General features: G+C 43.6%; 2 long non-coding RNA genes across 2 annotated transcripts; both read left to right on the top strand.

Annotated features, from left to right (window-relative positions):
• Nucleotides 1-1,834: 1,834 nt before the first annotated feature.
• Nucleotides 1,835-13,079, top strand: LOC125947393 (uncharacterized). The gene is made up of 3 exons (XR_007468260.1): nucleotides 1,835-1,954; nucleotides 4,740-4,879; nucleotides 13,009-13,079. It is a non-coding gene; the product is annotated as an uncharacterized LOC125947393 (long non-coding RNA).
• Nucleotides 13,080-14,496: 1,417 nt separating this feature from the next.
• On the top strand, nucleotides 14,497-20,108 carry LOC125947390 (uncharacterized). Its single transcript, XR_007468257.1, has 3 exons — nucleotides 14,497-14,579; nucleotides 19,080-19,227; nucleotides 19,939-20,108. It is a non-coding gene; the product is annotated as an uncharacterized LOC125947390 (long non-coding RNA).
• Nucleotides 20,109-20,355: the final 247 nt, after the last annotated feature.

Raw genomic sequence — 20,355 nt, 5'->3', positions numbered from 1 at the left:
TCAAAACAAATTTATTTCAACACGACTGCCGCAACGTTGTCAGTGTTGTCGTCAGATTCACTGCTGCCATCCGAGGCTTTATCGCCGCTCTCAAAGACGTAATCGTCTTCGGAACCATCTCACAGAAGCTCTGTTGCCGATTTCTTCAGCAGCGGCTACGATCTTCAGTTTCTGCTTCAATGTAAAAGACTGCCGCCGAGACACACTCGTGATGCCTAAACAAGGCTGGCCAACTGGTCAAACTGGGCCTACGAGAAACGGCACCTGACTCATGCGAAAAGCGTGCGAAAAGCATCTAACCAGACTATGGATGTGGATCTGGCTATAACCTGTGTTGGCCTCGTATTGGCTTAACACACGTCGATGTCGATAGGCATGCGGACAATGCGGACTCTACACGGTAGGCCGCGCGTTGCCGTGAAGCCGACCCCCACCCCCTTCCTTCTCGAATCTTCGCAGATCACCCGCACCCCCGCTATTTAAGCAATTTTCTCCAATTTTGGTGCGGGTTATATGCGAGAAATTACGGCACATGACCAAGGGCTATTCACCCTTCCTCTTGGCTGAACACCCGGTAGCCTCCACAGTGCTGAAGGGAATTTCTGAGATGCAGTATAGTAGATGGTTGGGGTCACTGGGTATCCGCCACTGTTTACTTCGCGATCGGTCAGTAGTCGCAAATGGCCGCAGTTGCTACAGCAAGCTATCGCTTTAAAAATACATATTTTAGCACTACTGCCACCAACACGGTATTGAATTCATGTCCCCTGCGGCAATGTGCAGTTGCAATGTAGACGCGTTAGATGCTGCCTTATCTTGTAGCATTTGCGCTTAATTCGGTGTTGTGAGGGCACCACAGACCCCCTGGCCAATACTCGCAATCAGCCAGCGGACGAGGTTGTGTGCATTGTAGAGATGTTCTTGAGAAGGTGGCTGTTCACGCTGTGAGAACCTGCTGCTGCCCCGGTAACCGAATTCACAGCCAGTGGAGTCAGTAAAAATTCTGCTGATGTCAATTAAAAGGCATTTTGATTTAATGTCTGCGTTCTTCCATAGTTATTTGGAGACGGCACTGAAATTACTGGCCGAATTGAGAAAAAATTGTTCATATGTTCCCGTTGCCATTCGCTGGTCCCTTTCATTTTTACATGTCCAACATCAATATTGATTGTAATTTGCCCTTACGGGCAATTCAAGGGACACAGCTTTTTCAGAGTACGGGTCCTGGGGTCCAGGTGATCTTGATGTTGAAGCGCAAAACTTTCTGAAATTTTTCACACACCCTGCAATAGAACGAGCTCTAGAGATAATACAACCAACTTGCTGAACTACAATAAAGAACAATACAGGACTCGCCCCTGAAAATACAGCATCACTTTGCAAATTATAAAAAGAAAGAATATTATGTGTAAACCACTGACGCTTTTTCACCGTCATTTGTAGGTCATCGATACCTCAGAGACTCAGTGAACAGTTACGAGGTCAGGCAAAGTCGAACAAATAAACGTTTATTTTTTGTTGAAATGACAGTATCATATCAATTTAGCGCACAGATGCACAACTGCTAACAAAAAGACGCTGTGCTTTGATTGAAGCGGTCGCTATGAGATGCCCGTTCTGGATCAACACAGCGTATTCGTTTTGGAACTATAGAGTTTTTCAATTAATCAGGTTGCGGCGCGTGAACAGCTTTCAAGTCCCTCAGATGTGATACCAGCAGAAACAACAGCGTTATTGATTTATAATTTGCAGCTGGGGCTGGAGCGAATGCGAAAAGGTTTAAAAGTGCAAGTCTGCAGTCACTCCTGGCAGTGGACTGCTTCGAGGGATTGAAATGCTAGCTTACGCAATATTCCTCCTGGTTGCTTTGCAGACGACTACTGGGGTCGTTGGCAAACTTGGTCCTCCAGGCGGACCTCTCAACCTTCCCCGCGGAGACGTAGACCCGAAGAAGGTAGGATGAGCAAGTGAACAAACGTGATTTCTCCGATTGCCTTAGTCGTGAAATGTTAGTCTTCTTTGTTCGGTAACATACGATATTTCGACGGAACTGCATAATTCAACTTTTCACAGAGATCATCAAGCTTTTCAACATTGCCATACAGGGTGTTTCAGATAACTTTGGCAAATGTTTTGAAATATGGCAATGCACTCTAGGAGGACATGATAAAATGTAGGTTGGGGGCTTTGTCAAGGGCAACTCGAGCGGATTTTGTATTTCGCCTAATTACATAAGTAAACATTATTAATTAATGAATTTACACGAATAGCCTATATTGGTCACGCATCTACGAGAGAATTTGGAAGAGTTATAATAAACCATAACTTCAGCTTCTCACATCCTACATGCTGCGTGATTATTTTTGCTGTACCCCAAAGACAGCCCGCAAGATATTACACAAAAAATTCACGTGCCAAGCCCGCTTGTACGCCGTGATGGCAGTGCTCTGAAATGTGCCGCGTATGAACGAACAGTGCCTTTAGTTAGCGGGTAGCCTGCAGGGTCTTATCCCTTTCATTAACGTCCGACAGGCTAGATCACTGACGTAAATCGCGCAGCCAATGCACCTATCGCTGCCTTGTCACTTTTTACACCGCAGCACACCAGTTTCAATGCGCTGTCTAATAGTACGCGGCCCGTTTGAGAACACTGCAATCACAGCACACTAGCGGCAATGTCCCGTGCGTTTTTTTTTAGGAGCGAAGCTCCTTATAGCGGCACCCGTTCTGTCCCCGTCGTAGTAGTAGTAGTGTGTAACCTGTCTGAGAAAAATGAGAAAAAAAATTCCGAAGTTGTGTCCGTAGCGCGGATTCGAACCAGGGACCCCTCGCTTCCGAGCGCGCGGCGTTAGCCCACTACGCCACGAAGCGCACATAGACACACGCACCACGATGGCAATAAATACCCAACATTAACGAAAGGCCGCGTTTCTAGCGTGTTTCTAACGCGTTTGGGCTAGCGCGTTACGGCCCGTGTAAGAAGCTGGTGTAAGACGCTGTGGCCTCTCCGCCTTACCTTCAACGCGTTTCGAACGCGCTGCCCAAGGCGGTGGCAAGTCAAGTTCAAGTCGAGGAGCGCTTATGAATACGGGGGGTACACTCTCTCAGCAGTCATGTGATGGCGTCGGCAAACGCGGTGCACGTTCCGGCATGTATAAATGGCTGCGTAAGACGTTGTGGCCGCTCCCCCTTACTAGAGAGTACTGCACGTTTCTAACGCGTTTGTGCTAGCGTCCCCTTAAGCGGGAGATCCGATGATTCCCTCCGGAGCTTCGCTCACTCATCATCATTCACCCCGTGGATATGCTGTGACTTTTTTTTCATATGTCGCATGATTTTTTTAGGACTCAGAAAAAATTATTACGTAAAAAGGGGGAATATATAAGCTGCTGAATTGGCCGTTGCCTTGAACGTTATAGAAATTTTCTTTTGGAAAGCTTTGCCCTAAGTCAATACTTGCGTAGTTAGTTATTCGCTTTGGTTAATATGCAATTAGATTGCATCCCAAAAATACTGTTACTTACTATATAAAATATCCAACAATATGAATTTGGTGTTGTCTTCCTCGGGTACTGTTGTATATTTTTAAAGGTTTCCATTAAGTTAGCTGGCATATCCAGTACATCTTGCGCGCCTGCAGCATGAAGTCTACCTACTTGCGGCATTCGCTGTTGTAGATACACACGAATTTTTGTTCGTACTCCTGTAGTTACTTGCGGCTGCGTACGTACAATTTTCAAACTGAATGGCCCACATATTTAGCTATTCCAAAAATTCAGTTGTACGTGTGTGCGACAAATTATTGGCAAAAAAGTAGCCCAAAATTCAATGTCAAAATAATTGAGCCTTTATTATTTTACATTTCGCGAGTAGCATTCATATGAAGATGTATATTAATAAAAAAACAAATGTCCAACCGCCCTTGACTATATCTGGAGACAATAATAATATCGATGCAGTCAGTTAGCAGTTTTGTGCAAGTGTAAGTAAAACACGCTATTTCATTACTAGTAGTTGATATTAACTGGTAGCTTGATATCCTACTTCTCTTATTCCATATGGCCTTGTTACATTATGGTAGACCTACGAAAAGGATATAGATGTGTCTTGCATCTTACCCATATTGTCGTATGAGGCATTTAATCTGAAAATTTGTTTTACGAAAGGTGGGCCCTGTCGGCCAGCCTTCATGATTATGATATTTTTACGCCAAGGACGAGTCAGTCAAGCAAGAAACTGTTTACAGATTATATTTACAGCAGTGCTTGTAGCGCTGACCGGTTGGATTCACAGCGCGAGCCCAGTTCGTATTTCCTCCTCTACGCTCGAGTGATGGCGCCCGCGCGCCTCGCTCAAACGACCAAATACAACACGCGTGTAGCAATATCAATTACTATAACCACCAGGTGACCACACCGGAAATGACCAGTCATGTGTGGCTGTTGCGTAAGAGGTTTCCATATATAGACCATACACATCTCTCTAAATGTTGATGAACAGCATTTCCAGAATGCATTGTTGTCTATTTTATGTAATAAGAGAAGAGCACCGGCGTAAAGTGTTTGCTGCTAACCACCCCTAAATAAAGTTCGTTGTTTATAAAATACCCATGGATCACATTTTTTGCCCAATTAATGCGCAGAAATGACAGCTTGTGCTCTGAAGCAGTATTATTTTCAATGCTCTTCTTAGGCTGACCATATCAGCAATATATTAAAGCAACATCTTTACTTTTGCAGATATTCGCAACGTTTACGAACGTTGTGGCCATATCGGACGCAGACAATGACACGATATTCGAATGCCTTTACTCCGAACGAATAAAGTATGACCCTGTGAAAAATACCGCCACCTACATCTGGATATTACCGTCAGCAGGGTAAGAATTCTTCCTATTTTTGTCTTTTTTCTCTCCTGTATCCTTCTTTTCTGAATGCAAACTATCAGAGAAAAAATATTTCTATTCGTCATAAGGCAAGTGGCCTAGGTGAAAATTAAATTATTAAGAATGATTGTCTGTTAATGACATTGCGAAGACATGGTGCATTTTTGCATGATTAAACGGTTCTGGCAGCCGTCAGTGGTATACTTTCTGTAAGATGGTACAGCTTTGCAGGATGTGACTGTCTGAAGTTCGTAGTAACACAGAGCACGTATATTGAGTGTGTTGGTCTATTCCCCAAAAGACATCGGAAAATACTTCGCAATACTTGCTATTCAGTAGGGAACTAAGACTGGAGAAATCTGTGGAAGAAAATTGAAGCACAACAAAAATTCCCTTTATGGCACCCTGGTATTGTCTTGCTTTTGCTTCAAGGTGCAAATAAACACTTCCAAATGAGTTAAATTCTGCGGTTTTACGTAATTACGCTAGAATTTGTTCTAGAACGGTGGAATATTCGTTTCACTTGCGTACAACTGACGTTTACGTATCATAGCAATGATATGAGGCACGCCATGGTGGGAGGCTCCGTACTTATTTCGACTACATAGCGGAGATCTTAAGCGTGCACTCAATGCATTGTACACAAGCATTTTTGCTTTCCGCTCCCACCACAAGGCGGCAGCCGTAGTCAGGATCGCAAGCGCGACGTCCAGTTCACCAGCGCCACGCGATAGCGATTGGACTACCGCGGAGAGTTGGCTACACGATGCCAGCATGTCTCGGCAAATGCTACTGTGCAGTCTGATATTTTACTGCCCCTTTCGTTCGACGCTTCCTTCAATCAAAATGTTTTCGTGAGAACTTCCCCGCATCCCACAGTGTCATACTATGTGGAGTAATAATTTGCACCATTGTGAGATGAATACCTAGGGTAGTAAAATTAGGCAATTGAAGTGCTCAATAAGTTGTTATACATTAAACTATCTGAAAAATGATTTTTATAGTTCGCAATTTGGAAACGCCTTCGTAGAAAGGGGAGCTTTCGCAGTGTTTTACTAAATGGTTAACTGCATGATAGGAAACATCCTCTCTGTCAAGTCTCTGAGCAATTCGCCATGACAGTTAACGTGGCAAGTGCTGCCTCCTGTATAAGGTACACTCTCTGACTATTGTCGCCTGTCCTAATGTTGCGCTCCACGCTAGAATTTGCAGTGAACCGGTGGAATATTCGTTTCACTTGCGTACAACTGACGTTTATCCTACAGTTTATGAACTAAAGAGGCCATACTTCTTAAGCGAGCAAACCAGACCGGCTCATGAACGTGAAGCGCTTCTGGTAGCTCCTAATAATAGAGCTTGCAACAAGAAAAAGCGCTGTAAATATAGTGCGATTATTTAAAGGATAAATCAGATTGTGTGGACAAATGTCATCAACGCCATCGGTATCTTTGATGTCAACCGGAGGGCAAACGCTCCTCAAAGGGATATAAGCGCTTTTTTCTTGCTCTCCGCTTTTGTAGCGCTTCATTCTTCATAAAATATCTAACCTGAAGGTATACATGTGTGCACTTGAGTGGTGTGTATATATGCCATGGGCGTGTGTATATCTGTGTATGTAGGTGTATATATATTTATATGTGCGTATATACAGGCATATGCGCGCCACTTCTACTGCGCGTGTACGTGTGAATATAACTTGCCAGTGTAGAATATAGTTTGTAATAATGCATATATATGTAACTTTTTTTACGCATGTGTAAATACATACACATATATACCGTGTTTTTTTTCGCAGCTTGGTGCGAATGGTGCGAATGGTTTCTTTCTTTTTTTCTCTCTTTTTTATTGTGTTGCTTTTGTTTTCATATTACTGTTTGCTTTTATTGGTTTATTGCTTTTCTCACATTGCTTTTTCTCGTACGGGTGTACGACAAACACTGCTTATTTGCCACTGTTGCTGCTGCCTGTAGGGCCCCAGGCCTCGTCAAGCTGCTCACTGAGCAGTTTTTTGTCTGGGGTCCATTTTTCCTTGAGGAAAATAAAAACTGTTTCTGATTCTGATCTGTACAGGGTGTTTCACTTAGCTTGGGCCATATATTAAGGATATGCAAATGTCACGTAGCTGGACCGACCCAAGGAAATGCTTGCTATCGCTTGGAGATACTCAAATTATTTTTTGCATTTCGCCTAATTAGATAATTAGTATTTTATTTATTCAACTTCTCAAATATTAAAATTATAGGAAAAGTGTCAAAGTAGAAAATTTTAGAGCAACCTAAAAAACTCCCGATACAACTTTCTGTTGCTTAATACGTGCTACAGAAAAGTGTTTTTCAGAGCGTGAAAGAAACCCGCGAATACACGGAAAGTTGCCGCGACTGGCTGCTCGAGGGCATCTTTCACGCTCACAAACACACTTTTTTGTAGCACGTATTGAGCAGCAGAAAGCTGTATCGGGAGTTACTCATGCCGCTCCACAATTTTCTCTTTGACACTTTTCATCTAAATATAATAATTGAGAAGTTCATTCATCAATTTAGACTAATAATGCACATAGACGGAATGCAGAAAATAATCTAAGTATCTCCAAGTGACGGCAACCAATATTTCCTTGTTCTGTCCAGCTACGTAGCATTTGCATATTTTTAACGTTTCACCCTAGCAAAGTGAAACACCCTGTATATCATGTGATCCTTATATAAACCCTACGCATGCGAATATTTTAGTTTTTTTTTTCATTATGTAAATTAACCACTGAAATCCGCGAGATGATCGGTAATTTGTCCTACGCGAATATCACCTTTAGCCATTTGATGTATGCTCGATAACATCGTCGTCGTGTATTGTATGTTAACACCTCTCTTTTTTTCTTTTTTGCTACCGTGAACCTGTAGTCAAGTGCATCGATTATCGCTGTTGCTATGTGTATAGTTTTGTGATGAAGGCGGCCGTATGGGCGTTGCGGAACTTCAATATATGTTCTATTTTGTATTGGCGAGTATACGCTCTCTTCCTAATTTCACTGTCCTCACTAATTGGATATATTCAAGGAAAAGTGAAAGTCTGTAAAAGTGTATTAAAAGTTGGGAGTATGCCTGTGTACTCGGTTCAATCCATTCATAAAATGTAGAAAAATATATTGATACCGAGATTTCGCTCTGCGTTTGCTGTGACGTCGTCTTCCTGCTAGCCATGATCCAACGCACAATAAATAAACTCCCGTTTCATGCTGACGCAATTAGATATTTAACAATAAAGAACGAATGTGATAGTCCACATGACACCGTCGTACTAATGTTCATGCCTGATGTGATGATAGAAATTGACTAGTTCTGATATATCCCGCTGCCGGTTAACCTTGAGCCATACGCACTGATGTATAAAAGAGAACACGGCCGTGCGTCTGAGCTGTTGCAATAGATTGAACTGTTAGTTGTCATGTCGGAACGCTTACCTTCTAAACTGAAAACGTGAGCCAGAATGGAACTGCCGTACCTGAGTAGCGCACTGGTGTAGAAATCTTGTGCGAATAGTTTTTTCTTGTAAGAGGTATGGTAAAAATTCTAAATGCACTGGCGGTGTATTTATACATAGCGATATAACTAACATAAAACCAGCTTTCTGGCTGCGTCACAACTGACTAGCTATTGCTCTCTTAAGCTTACATAAAACTTTTTTGATCACTGTCATAAGGAAACTACGATGACAATATTTACACACAAAGCTGCAGGTGTTTATAAGACATAAAGCAGGGAGACGAACAATCAATTCAACATTCACTCAAAATGAATTTTCCAACTATACACAACGTACGTCTTAACGATGTTGACAATTTTTAGTGATATAGTAAATCGACAAAAGAAACCTACGCTGACTCCGCAAAAACAGTAGGTATGTCCCGTGAGCAGCCGTCCTTGACAGATAAAGTTACCTTCACTACCTTCAATGGCGGAGCGAAACGCGCTCTTAATTTCAAATTACGGTATATAGGACGGGGCGACACAGCAGACGCAGAGCATTTGCTAAGATATGAAGTCGATAGCCGTTCGGTATTGACTTGTGCACCCTCGTAGCTGCTTAGTGCGCACCTTAAGTAACGCCGGATGCAGTAAACTAATCATGAGACCTACAACACTAGGTTGTTCGTGGTCTACTCAGCAGCATATGGGCTTTCAAACAATAATTTTAAAGACAAAGTCATACTTAGGGGGTTACCACCATTTTTCCGTATCTGGTATGTTTCTAGCCTCTTTCATGAGCCAATCCGGCAGATAGGACAGCGTGCAAGAGTGCACATATATGTGCTACTGGATATCACTGCTCACCTTGATGTTCCGGATATACGTATATACATACAGAGTGTCCTAACTATCACGCACGAAGATGAAAAAACATGCAAATCCCACGTAGCTGGGCAGAACCAATGCAATGTAGTTGGCCGGCGCTTGGAGATACTCGAACTTTTCTTTGCATTCCGCCTAATTACATAATTAGTCTAATTATTTATTCAGCTTCTTCTCAAATAATATAATTAGAGAGTGTCCATGAGAAAATTGCAAAGAAACATGAAAAACTCCCGGTACAACTTTTTGTTGCTCAATGCGTGCTACACAAAAGTGTTTTTCCGAGCGTGAAAGAAGCGTGCGAATACACGCAAAGTGCATCGATTGGCCAGTCGCGCTGCAATATTGCGCGTATTCGAGGGCCTCTCGGTTTCCTTTCTTCTCGTTCACACACACACACGCTCAGACTCACACACACACACACACACACACGCGCGCGCGCGCGCAATATATATATATATATATATATATATATATATATATATATATATATATATATATATATATGTAACTGGATTTTTCAAAGGGCCAAGCGTATTTAGGAAAATCAAAAGCACAACTTCGCGGTTATCTTAGGTTTATTATTTAACCAACAGTTTCAGTCGGTGGACCGAAAAAGCACAACTTCGCGGTTATCTTAGGTTTATTATTTACCCAACAGTTTCAGTCGGTGGACCGAAAAAGCACAACTTCGCGGTTATCTTAGGTTTATTATTTAACCAACAGTTTCAGTCGGTGGACCGAAAAAGCATAACTTCGCGGTTATCTTAGGTTTATTATTTAACCAACAGTTTCAGTCGGTGGACCGAAAAAGCACAACTTCGCGGTTATCTTAGGTTTATTATTTAACCAACAGTTTCAGTCGGTGGACCAAAAAAGCACAACTTCGCGGTTATCTTAGGTTTATTATTTACCCAACAGTTTCAGTCGGTGGACCGAAAAAGCACAACTTCGCGGTTATCTTAGGTTTATTATTTACCCAACAGTTTCAGTCGGTGAACCGAAAAAGCACAACTTCGCGGTTATCTTAGGTTTATTATTTACCCAACAGTTTCAGTCGGTGGACCGAAAAAGCACAACTTCGCGGTTATCTTAGGTTTATTATTTAACCAACAGTTTCAGTCGGTGAACCGAAAAAGCACAACTTCGCGGTTATCTTAGGTTTATTATTTACCCAACAGTTTCAGTCGGTGGACCGAAAAAGCACAACTTCGCGGTTATCTTAGGTTTATTATTTAACCAACAGTTTCAGTCGGTGCACCGAAAAAGCACAACTTCGCGGTTATCTTAAGTTTATTATTTACCCAACAGTTTCAGTCGGTGGACCGAAAAAGCACAACTTCGCGGTTATCTTAGGTTTATTATTTACCCAACAGTTTCGGTCGGTGGACCGAAAGGTCGGTCTGTTGGGTAAATAATAGTCGAGAAGTCGAAACTGTTGGGTAAATAATAAACCTAAGATAACCGCGAAGTTGTGCTTCTGATGTTCCTGTATATATATATATATATATATATATATATATATATATATATATATATATATAATATCTCCAGGATGTTTCAGCGAACAGTTTCAAAATTTATTTGAGGTAGCCTGTGGCAGATAGCCCAATTCTAGGTAATGAGGTGGCCTACTCGAAGAGGCGGACATTACTTGCACAAATAATTGAAATGCATAATCGACTAATCAACAAACATTCAGTAATTAAGTTTTTAACTAACTACCTGATTGCTCACATTGACTTTACAAATTGTAGCCGTGGAGTTCGCAACGCGGATCCACATGGAATTAATTCTCAGGATGAGACCAGTTTCGAGGTATTAATTCCCGAACTTTGCGGAGAAATGCATTGGCGTTCCAGTTAATTTTGTGCTTCAATGCATTAGGCGACGTTTTGTTAAGAAACTAACTGGAACGCCAATGCATATCTCCGCAAAGTTCGGGAATTGATATCTCATAACTGGTGTCATCCCGAGAATTCGTTCCAAGTTGATCCGCCTTGCGAACTCCACAGCTACAATTTGTAAATTGAAAAAAAAAATTAATTATGGAGTTTTACGTGCCAAAACCACGATCTGATTATGAGGCACGCCACAGTGAGAGACTCCGGAAATTTGGACCACCCGGGGTTCTTTAACGTGTACCTAACTCTAATTACACGGGTCTTTTAGCATTTCACCCCCATCAAAATGCGGCCGCCGTGGCCAGGATTCAATCCCGCGTCCTCGTGCTCAGCAGCCCAACACCATAGCCAATTTGTAAATTGCAATATGGACCATCAGGTAATTAGGTAAAAACCTAATTATTGTTTTTTAGTAATTTGATTATGCATTTCAATTTATTGTGCAAGTAATGTCCGCCTCTTCGAGTAGACCAGTTCATGAACTAGAATTGTGCTCTTTGCTACAGGCAACCTTTGAGAATTTTTGAAAGTGTTCGCTGAAACACCCGGTATATGCACGAATAGAAAGGAAACCACGATGCCCCATTTTCAAAATTCATATCTTAAGAAGCCAAACAAACAATGACACCAAGCAGTAACACCACAGAGCACCTCTAGCACAGCAGCCCGGTACGCAAACCATTTGGCCACAGGCGCATACCATTAGCTGCAGACGAAATAGAACATCCTTAAAATTTTTCTAGGTGCAAGCCAACTCGTTCAGCCACTTGGCTCGTTTTATTGCAATATCAATTATTTGAACCCCCCCCCCCCCCCCCGCGATGTCTCACCGTCGTGAATAATTAAACATAAAAAATACCCATTCTAACCAACATTACTTACATAAATGTAGCGTTTCCATTTTTGTCAAAGTTTGAACGGAAGGTGCCGAAATTTGTTTAGGCATGCTGGTGTTCCACTCGCAGAGTATTGCGGCCAGAAAAAGCTGTATTCTGCGACCTCAGGTTAGACAGCTTTGCTTGCTGCAATGAATTCTAGCATAGACTATGCATACCCTGCCGGCTTGTGCCATCGTTTTTCCCAGACGTAGTCACCATGTTAGCGTAGGTAGAATAGTACCTCTCGGTGCGGACTTTCTGCAGTGAAGCACTGCGTCGCGCATTCCCGCAAACATGTCTCCGCGTGTTGTTAGAACACCGGCTGAGGAGTTCCAGCGAAACGCTAGTCGCACTGAGGCAAAGCGGGTCGTATGCGCCAAGACCACTCTGTTCGTCCACACGCAGAAACAATGTGCTGCTGCATGTGTGGCGCAAGCTGCAGCTCAATTCTGGAGGCGCCAAGACGTGGAGCTGAGGGAGCAGGAGGCCGAGGCTGATAGAGAATACCTAGCACAGATGCCCGATGCGGCAACCATTACGCCATTGATGGTTGCCCTGCCCCTAACAGCGTGCCTCATAAGCGCATCGTGCTTTTGGCGTATCAAATCCAGGTAATATTTGAAAATTGATCAGCATGTCACTGCGCCAAAATGTAGGCCGTTCCGGAAAGCAATGCAATGTAAAATTGTAGAACGAGACCAAAGGGAATGCAGTAAAAACTTTTGAGAGTTCGATGCTCTTCCTACGCCTATCGCCGAGAGTTGACGCGGTTGAGTGCTGTGTGCAGTGATGGTGCACCTATGCCCCCCCCCCCCCCCCCCCCCGTCTCGCTCAGCAAGCCCTTAATTGTCTTTAATCAATTGCAACTGGAGGTTGAATCACCTTACACCTTTTTGTGTATATTTGACAGAACTGCCTGAAAGTTGTGTCCATGCACAGCATGTATCCTGGCATATAGTTAGCTAAATTAGTCATGACGCTTCCTGTTATCATTACAGAATAGTGGTTCCCTTTTCCATCTATATAGCGAAGCCTCCCTCGCAGCTGGAGTTCACCATACCAGGCGGCAAGTAGCATTGACTTTCTTCTGTCTTCTGTCATCTTGGATGCAGCAAATGTTCTTAGGCTAAAAAAAAATGGGGCTGCTCCACACCAGTGGTGCGAAGTCTGAAGAAACAGCGAATCTGGTTGGCCTTCCCTACGCACTTGGCTTTTCATTAGCTTTAACTTAGTTCTCTCTTAGCTTTAACTTGGTTTTTTTTTACTTTCCTGGCGATGCGGGATTCGAACCCGGGTACCCACGGTCCTAAGGCGAGCCTCATAGCCACTAGACTTGAGACCCACGCTTGCTGGACATGCATTCATGGAAACCATACGATTGCGTTGTACCGCATAAGAATGGATAGTTGGGCGAGTTGGTACGGTAACATATTCTTGATATAAGCGCGAAGAAGACACGGACGGAGGCGGAAGAAGACAGGACGAGCGCTAAGTTGTCAAGGATGTGCCCTATCAAAAAGAAAACTTGAGCGGGGGGGAGTAAGAAGAAAAAATGATTGTGGCGTTAGGCACGTGTCCCCTTTAACACAGTGTGACACAGGCATAGTCTATCACATTCCACTCAAGTGCGGTAAAGCTTATATTGGACAGAGCGCCAGATGCCTCAATATTAGACTAAATGAACATCAGCATTCTCTTAACAACCCCAACGCTTCTCATCTAGCCTCGCATTGTTTTACGTGCGGTTGTAGGCCATTGTTTGAGGACACAAAAGTCCTTTCTAGACACAAATGCCAAACTACACGCGAAATTATTGAGGCATTTCACATTAAAAGACTAGGAGAAACTTGTGTTAGCCAGGCATCATTATCATTGTCAGAAGGTGAATTTCAATATTTGCTCAGCACGTGCGTCAGTGCGAAGTAGAGTTTCTTCTTTCTTTTTTTCTTGTTTAAATTTTAGCGGCTTCACAATTTCCTGATTAGATTTGTCTGGTAACTGCTATCCTTTTGACCATGTGATGTTTTCTTTGCTACGGTTTTTGCAATCACTTATATATATATATATATATATATATATATGTTTGTTATTCCCAAGAAAGATTTATTTGTGAAATAGCGCTCGTCCTGTCTTCTTCCGCCTCCGTCCGTGTCTTCTTCGCGCTTATATCAAGAATGCGTTGTACCGACGATTGTAACACAACTTCCTATGAGCGAGAGACAAAAAATGACCGTTGTGTCCATGGTAGAAACTCTTGATCGGTGCGAAGTATTCAGAGTCGCTCGCGAGTGGTAGCGCGGCTGACTGATATCTGCTCACTATTTCCCGGCTTTCGGTATACCGTTCAGATTCCTTTACATCCACTTAAAAGAGCCGACGTTGATTGTGAATTATAACAACCACGCAAAATATTTTTAGTTATGAATCACTGCATTTAGAAGTCGTCACTGCAAATAAAATGTGCCATTGTTCCATCTACATTTTTCAGATCCAACGCCCAAGGAAGTCATTCCGTACTACGTAGACTACGATAATTGCTTCGTAATTGATGTGGAGTATCATGGACACCGTAAGCCATTACACGATGTGATATTTGTACGTGTGTGCTAGTGTAGAGGCCATAGGGGCAAGATGATGAATAATCGCGGGATTGAATCCCGGCCGCGGCGGCCGCATTTCAATGAAGGCGAAATGCAAAGACGCCTGTGTGCTTTCGTTGTAGTGCACGTTAAATAACCCCAGGTGGTCTAAATTAATCCGGAGGTCTCCACTACGGCGTGTCTTATAATCAGAACTGGTTTTGGCACGTAAAACACCAGAAAGGATACGGTGAATAGAAATCTGCACAGGCTCCACAGCGACTGCCTACTTCAGCCGTTGTGGTCCGTCCGTCCGTCCGTCCGTCCGTCCGTGTCCATCCGTCCGTGTCCATCCGTCCGTCCGTCCGTCCGTCTGTCTGCCCGTCTGTCTGTCTGTCTGTCTGTCCATCTGTCTGTCCGTCTGTCTGTCGAAGAAATAAATAAAAATTCACAATGATAATGTTGTAAAATAAGCAGTATGCCTACCGATGTTCGAATGTATTGATGGCAGCCAAAAATTTACATAAGAGTCAAATCTGGTTGGGTTATTATTAACGAGACGAATACACAATAATATAATGGATGAAATTTAAAAAATATATAGGCTTGAACAAGAGCATGATGTGATTAAACTGGACTACTTTATCTATACAGAATATCATGAAGCGTTGAATTAGATTGGAAACATTTGAACGGCATGTAATGAATGTTAGTATTCAAATAGCTTGGTTATGTAGGTATTTTAGTAGCATCAGGTAAGTTGGATTGTTGTTTTCCCATGGCGATAGAGATGCAGTAATTAAGATGGCTATGGATGAAGGCGAAGTATACTTTTAGCAAGGTGGACGTGATAAAATAATGACATGCTTTCAGCAATACTCATATGCCATACATCAACTTTCGTTGATTCTACGCAATGTGATATTTCTACTTGAGGTTAGAATCTAGTATTACTCGAAGAAATGGGTACTTATCAACAGCGTGAATAAAATTATTGCCGAAGGTAGTTACAGGGTAACGTGAAATAATATTGTGACTGGAACCGTTATGGATCGTTGGGACTGGAATGGGATTCGTTCCAAGAGGGTTTAAACACGAACTTGAATGTTTACAAAGAAGGGCTGCACGGTTTATTTCGTCCAAGTATTCTTCCACCGACTCGATAATAGAGATGCTAAATGTGTTTTAACTACTGCGTCTATCGCATCGGTGCCTAGTGACAAAACTAAAATTTCTATTTTTGTTTTCTAAACATCATTTTTACGTGGATATTTCCGATTACTTAGTTCCTCCCTCCCCCCCCCCCCCCAAAAAAAAAAAAAAAGCGGGGCAGCTCGGACTAGTGGTGCACGGCTGGAGTAAACAGCGGAGCTGGTGATCGACCTAGATTCTTCCAAGTTTTACTGGGCTTGGCTAAGTTTGCTAGGAAATGCTAAGAGCTGCTAGGCACGGCATTCGGAATCGGCTCGCCGCCGACGCGCAGATTCTCGCTTCACCGCGCGACGCGCTTCAAGACGAGCGGCTTTTGCTTCGGGTGACCGGATCTTGTCAACTCTACATGTACTCGCGACAGAGTCAACGAAAGTTCTGCCACCATCACGGCTGCTCCGAGCTTTATCTCCCCGGCGACGTCACAGCCAAGCTGCGCCTCCACACTTGGCGAGGTGTGGCTGGTCGAAACCTGCCGAGCCGCCGCCAGAGGCCCCTGCTGCAGTCACGGACACCCCGCGTGTTCCGGGCGAACGCGGCGAAAAGAAAAAACGCGAACGGCGTCGGCAGCAGCTCTGCGCGTTGCCTCGTTGGTGCTGCTACAATTTCTTTTCTCTCTCTCTCTAGCTCTCATTTTCTCTTTCTCTCTCCCGAGCATAGCGCGCGCCACGTGAATGCTCTCCTTCCCTCTACTTAACGTCCCATGTCAAGACAACATGTGCACGGCACGGAGAGGAGGCGAAGCACGCGCCCCTCCGCGAGGTGGTTGCTAGGCAACGCGCAGTGACGTCATCGTTCAGCGAGTTTTTTTTAACGCGATCCACGGAATGACGGTCGGCTTAAACAGCTCCGCTGTTAAAAAGCGAGCCCTTAGAAGAAAAAAAAAATTGTAACGTGCACTGGAGGCGCAATGCTAAAGAGACAGAAGACCTGATGGGCACCTAGCTAGTCCTGGCTTTTGGGCTAGGCTAAGAACTACCCAAGTCTACCCCAGCATTTTCCGAAATTTATTAATCATTGATCTATTATTGATTAGCTATTGATTGGCTATTGACTATCGCAAGCTATTGGTCACGTATTTGAGTTGGCTAAGCACTACGAAGTCATCCGCAAGCTTTCCGGAATGTATTGATTATTTGTCGATTATAGATTGGCTATTGATTGGCCATCTATTCGCTATCGCAAGGGCACGTATAGGCTAAGTACTACCAAGTCAGCCCCGGCATTTTCCGAAATTTTCCGGCTTAGCTATTGATTCACTATCGATTGATTACCGATGACTGACTAAGGTTAAGGTTCCGTACTCGGACCTCTGCTCTTCCTTATTTTTATTAATGATATTTCTATTAATGATTGCGCACTGTACTGTAATGTGGAAAGTGGGGCGGATTGCATACAGCTGCAGGAAGATCTACATCGTATCAAAATGTGGTGCAGTTTAAACAGAATGAATTTGAACATTAATAAATGCGTGCATGTCAGCTTCACAAAAAAGTTAATAAACTGCGGTATCGCTACTATCTAGATAATCAAGTTGTTCGCCAGGAATCTTCGTATAAGTATCTCGGAGTGACTTTATCTGAGGATGGATCATGGTCCGAGCACATTGACTGCATTGTGCGCAAGGCCGGAGCTTCACTTGGTTTCCTTCGAAGGAATCTCAAGCACGTGGGAAGTCACGTCAAAGAGGCTGCATACAAAGCCTACGTAAGGCCATTACTTGAGTACGCCTGCCCTGTGTGGGATCCGTCCCATTCCGTACGAATAAAAGCGTTGGAACGCATTCAGTCTAGCGCGGCAAGGTATGTCCTGGGGCGGTACAATCGGTTTGATAGTGCAACGGAATTAAAAAGAAATCTAGGATGGACTCCTCTAAGCGAACGCCGCAAGAATCTTCGTCTCCAGCTTTTTTACACTATATATCATAATCAAACTGGAATCAAGGCCTCATTACCTATACTCCACATTACTTATCCACCCGAAGAGACCATGTGTTCAAAGTTCGGGAATATGCCCCCAGGACGAACCTTTTTAAGTTTTCTTTCTTTCCGAGGACCATATCGGAGTGGAATTTGTTACCGGCTGAGGTTGTGAGCCAAAACTCTGTTGACTTGTTTTTCTCTGTATTATGCCCCTCGCAATAATGCCAATGTCGCTGCGAGTTTTGTTTGAATAAAGTAGTCGCAACCATGCTTAGCTAGACTTACCCAGGCTGAGCTTCGGTAGTTCACAGGTCTTAACAAGCCATGTGCCATTGTGCTGGAACCCTTTCTAGGATCACTAGGGAAAAGACAGAATGACTGCGGAGAGTGTTGAAGTGACTGAAGAATGGTTACGGTAAGGTTCGTGTTACTGGATGAAAAAAAGTGCTTGAAGGTGTGTCCTGTGCCATTAGGACGATTTTAAAGGTTCATAAAGGGACTATTTAATAGTCGTCTCTGTACCTCTTTTATTCAAAAATGCGGTAATTATATTGCATTTCTGCTTTTGTATTTCTCAGCTTGAGTTATTTCGGCCTCCTAGTATTGTATCTTTGCTTCCCTTAACAGCTTAATAAGTATACAATAGTAAACTATGTAACGGCAGCAGCAGCGGGCAAAGTGACCTTCACTTTAGCGCAAACTGAGCGGCGACAACAAAGCACGACCAAATATATGAGCCATCTGCAGCTGGCTTTCAAGATACGGCACGCGCGGCCGCGTACGGCCGCGCAAACTACGCTGTTGCTGGCGGACTAGAAGCATTGGCACCGGAGAGGTGATGGGTAGACATGCATAAGTTGTGAAAAGCAAGTAGGGAAATCCGAATCAACTGCGGAGTTTAAGAATGCTTACGCATTAATAGACAATGCTCAGAATCCCTGTAGCATTTTATTCTCTCAATTGCAACAAATTTAATAAATTTACCCAAGGCAATATTCGTCAATATTCGCATAACACAGTGGAGGCAACTGAAAAAAAAGAACGATAAAGCATGCTCAGGAAAGCATTTCTTGCGTTTGACGCCAATTTCAACAGGCGCATCAGAGTTGGGCCCGATCTACAGCTTCCGCTTAAGATGTCAAGTCAGAATGAACGATAAATGCTGCACCTCAGTCATGCTCAGGAAAGCATTTCTTGCGTTTGACGCGAATTTCAACAGGCGCATCAGAGTTGGGCCCGATCTACAGCTTGCGCTTAAGATGTCAAGTCCGAATGAACGATAAATACTGCACCTCAGTCACTATTCTAACGTGGCTGTGTCTCAAAAATTACCTAATATACGTGCTTTTTTAAATTCAGAATGCACACTGTGGACACATAGAGAGCTGAAGGACGCAGTGCCACAAAACTGCATCGACCATTTTGTGGACACGTGTGGCGTCATAGTGCCAGAGCACAGCAGAGACTTGTGTCCGGACGGCGAAGGTGACTACTAGTGACAAAGGCGGTAAGTTGAGCACCTCAATAAATGAATAATGCATGCTTTGGTTCCAGACGACCAGCAACGCATGCTTTTTTTTATCAGTGGCAGCACTGCTCTTTGAATGTGTAAATATCGGTATTGTTAGAAGAAAATTTGCTTCGGTGCTCTGTTTTATGAGCGCAGCTCTTGCGCGCCCGTTTCTGCGGCGATCGTCGGCGTTGTCCCTTGGCGTAACTGAGCGAACGAGCACAGCGAAAGATAAAATCGAACGCAGAGCGCAGCGGGAGACGAAAAGCGTTGGGCCGCGTCAGACGGAAGACGACCGCTACGAGATGGCGCCGCAGGAGCGCACCGTCTACGCATCCGCGGCAGCGGTGGCACCGGCCGAGCGGGGGAGAGGAAAAAAGTCACCAGAAAGCTCGCCTTTGTCGCATAGCATTCGCAGCAAGTGTTTCCCGGTAAAGGTTGCTAATACATAAGCTGTAGTTGCAGGGAAGCGGCAATTGTGTGAGCGGTCTATATAGTATAGCACCACGAGTCGCGGCTCTGCAAGTCAGTGTGGGGATCGGTGCGATGCATTATTATATAGCGAAATGAAAACACGTATCAAGCTGCGCTCAAATTTCGCATTAGGGAGTTTCGTATTCGTCGGTGGATTTTTTTATCTCAAGTCGTGTGCCTTTGAAACCAAGCGTGCAGACGTAAGAAAATAAGACCTCTTATCACCAAATGCAGGTGTTTCGACTGACTGGATATGAACGGGATGTTAGATGGACACCAGGAATAAGGATTGAAGATGGACCAGGCGAACGTCAGTTCCTCCTATCTGCTTGTTTGTCGCTTACCGACACGTTCCTCACAGCGTCCTATGGTTCAGTGCGCCGAGATGTATGGGTACATAATAAAATATTGCACGTCTCCTTAAAGAATTGCCCGGCAGTATTGAAGTATCGTGCTATTTATTAGTATGCTGACTCCTGACTACATCCCAATACGGTTTGAGCACGTATGGACATCGAATATTTATGGAATGTGAAATTATCTGTCGCACTGGAGAAGCTTTCAGAGAACTGACATCAAAGCGAGCATATTGGGACTGCTGTACACAAACAGCTATTTGCAATGACTCATTCAGATCAATTTAACATTGCC

The sequence above is a fragment of the Dermacentor silvarum genome, chromosome 8 (genome assembly GCF_013339745.2).
Source record: "Dermacentor silvarum isolate Dsil-2018 chromosome 8, BIME_Dsil_1.4, whole genome shotgun sequence".
Classification (NCBI taxonomy): Eukaryota; Metazoa; Arthropoda; class Arachnida; order Ixodida; family Ixodidae; genus Dermacentor; species Dermacentor silvarum.
The sequence above is the reverse complement of the archived record's forward strand: the minus strand, read 5'-3'. Positions and strand labels throughout refer to the sequence as shown.